Source organism: Capricornis sumatraensis, chromosome 8 (genome assembly GCF_032405125.1).
Source record: "Capricornis sumatraensis isolate serow.1 chromosome 8, serow.2, whole genome shotgun sequence".
Classification (NCBI taxonomy): Eukaryota; Metazoa; Chordata; class Mammalia; order Artiodactyla; family Bovidae; genus Capricornis; species Capricornis sumatraensis.
In genome coordinates, this window is record NC_091076.1 from 64622195 (window position 1) to 64624855 (window position 2661).

At 52.3% G+C, this 2661-nt stretch overlaps 1 pseudogene; it reads right to left on the reverse strand.

Annotated features, from left to right (window-relative positions):
- Positions 1-1759: 1759 nt before the first annotated feature.
- On the reverse strand, positions 1760-2392 carry LOC138084387 (large ribosomal subunit protein eL13 pseudogene; annotated as a pseudogene).
- Between the last annotated feature and the right edge of the window lie 269 nt (positions 2393-2661).

Genomic DNA, 2661 nt, shown 5'->3' on the forward strand with positions numbered 1-2661 from the left:
TTGGAAGAACTGATGCTGAAGCTGAAACTCCAATATTTTGGCCACTTGATGCCAAGAACTGACTCATTGGAAAAGACCCTGATCCTGGGAACGATTGAAGGCGGGAGGAGAAAGGGATGACGAGGCTGAGTTGATTGGATAGCATCACCAACTCAATGGACATGAGTTTGGGCAAGCTTGGGGATTAGTGATGGACAGGGAAACCTGGCATGCTGCAGCCCATGGGGTTGCAAAAAGTCAGACACGACTGAGTGACTGAACTGAACTGACTGAAGGACACAACATCCACCTATTAGAATCAAATGGGTCCAAAATGGCAGACAAGTGGACTTTGGTTAGACCTTGATTCTCAATCAGCAAGCTACATGACACACCCGGAGGCACCATGACAGTTCCAAGGCACTGTCAAAAGGCCAAGTAGTGGGCAGTGGCCCAATTCCTGGAAATCCCAAAAATAGCTGGGGTAATCTCCCACTCATTAGCATATGAAATTACCCAGCCTATAAAAACTAACCTGCCACACTCACCCTTTGCGATGACCCACAATCTGTCCGTGGAGTGTGCTCCTCTCTAAATCTGAATAAATCAACTACTTACTTATGACTTTGTCTCTCACTGAATTCTTTCTGCAATGAGACATCAAGTACCTGAGCTTCTTTAGCTCCTGAAACCAGGAACAAGGTGGGGTTTTGGCTGGGTTTGAGTCCCAGTCATGTGGGTTCAAGTCCCAAGCAGGATTTTGGCCGGGTTCAAGTCCTGGCTGTTGGGACCAGCCCAACAACAAACTGACCTGAGGGAGTGGTGCCACAGAAGAATAAGGAAAAATAAGACTCAAATAAAAGTGGGGATCAGGGGGCTGATGCCATTCACAGGTAAATCCCAGATCCTAATCCTTGCATGTCTTTTATTGCTAACATCTACTTCCTTGTTAGTGCTCTAGAGATATCTGTTGTTTATGAAAGGTCGGGCAAGGTCGGGCGTGTTGAGGCATGCCTGGGCATGCCCGGGCATGTCGGGACATGTCCCGGCAGAGTGCCGCAGACAAGCCCCGGAGGCGGGCCGACAACCAAAGCCATCCAATTAGGTGCCGACACGGAGCCCTTGGACACCAATCACCGCTGAGCCCGCGCTTTCTTCCTTATATGGGAGCCCGGCCTGGGCTATAAAACCCTTCCCCACCCCTCATACCTCGCAGACTCCCTTTGCTTCGCAGACCCCCTTCGCTTCCTCGATTACCCGCCCCCGGGAGTTCTGCCCTAGAGCGACCGCCCAATAAAGGCCCTGATCAACGGTCCATAGGGGTGGCTCTTTCTACCCGCGGCGTTTCTTACAGTTTACAATCTCAGATCAGAGATAAAGATATACAATGCACAGTCCTCAATGTCATTTCTCAGCAACTCCCTCAAGGCTCTGGTTACGAGAACAGTTACTAATGGTTTTCCATCAGTCACATCAATATGTCAACATCTTGTTTTCAAGATGTCTTTCTTTTTTTTGTTTGTTTAGATGTGAAAATAATATTTTAATAGTAACAGGAACACGCAGCACCTCCTGGGCTGGAGGGTCCAGACAAGAACACTAAGCACAAGCCTCCCAGGTACCAAAGCTGCTTCCCTCACAGCTCTGTTGCGACAAAGGTCAGACACACCCCAGGTCTCCCTCAAGGAGGGCCCCCCCCCCCCCTCCACCAGGCCCTGGCTCCTTACACAACGAAGGTCACATGGACACTGCAGGTTTATTGTAAGTTGCCAACAGCACTTTATTTTTTCTTTTCAACATCCTGTTCTGCGGCTTCCTTGGCCCTTTTGGCCCAGATGCCGAAGAGCCGGGTGTTGGCACGGGCCATGCGGAGACTGGCAAATGCCTTAAAGTTCTTCCCCTCCTCTGTGATGACTCTGGCTTTCTCCTTATAGACGTTCCGTATGGGCATAACAGGTCCGGTCAGCTGAGTGGCCAGTTTGAGCTCTTCAGCAGAGCTGTCTCCCTTCTTTGGGGCCGAGGGCTTCCTGGGGAACAGGATAAGTTTGGAGCAGTACTCCTTGAGCCGCTGCACGTTGGCCTGCCTGGACCCCGTGCACTTGTTCCGCCGCCTTGGGTCCAATGAGATCCCAATGGTCCGGGCCACCTTCTTGCGGATGCCGGCCACCCTAAGCCCCTCCAGGCTGAAGCCCCTGCCGGCACGAACCTTCCGGTGGTACCTGACCGTCGGGCCTCTCACCACCAGCCGGAGAGGACCGGACGTGGGGCGCGGGGCAATGCGGCGCGCCTTGGCCTCCCGGGCCTTGCGTCTACGGATCTTGCGAGCTGGCTGGTTGAATCACGTGGCCACGCACCGCTGCCAGTCCTTGTGGAAGTGGGGCTTCAGGATCATGCCGTTCTGGCTAGGCGCCATGGCTGCGGCCGGAAGGCCTCCTCCGAGGGCTAACGGCCGGGAATAAAAAAGCCAAGATGTCTTTCCACGATGTACATTTTACTGCTCCCAACCCTTTGACTGGAGGTGATGAGAAAGTCGTTCTTATTTTTCAAAGAAGTCCGGTTAATTATAGTACAGGCCTGTGCATAGCATATTCCCTACACTGGCCACATGGGTTCACGTGCCAAACAGGATTTTGGCGGAGTTCGAGTCCCAGCGTATGGGTTCAAGTCCCAATCTGAGGTAAA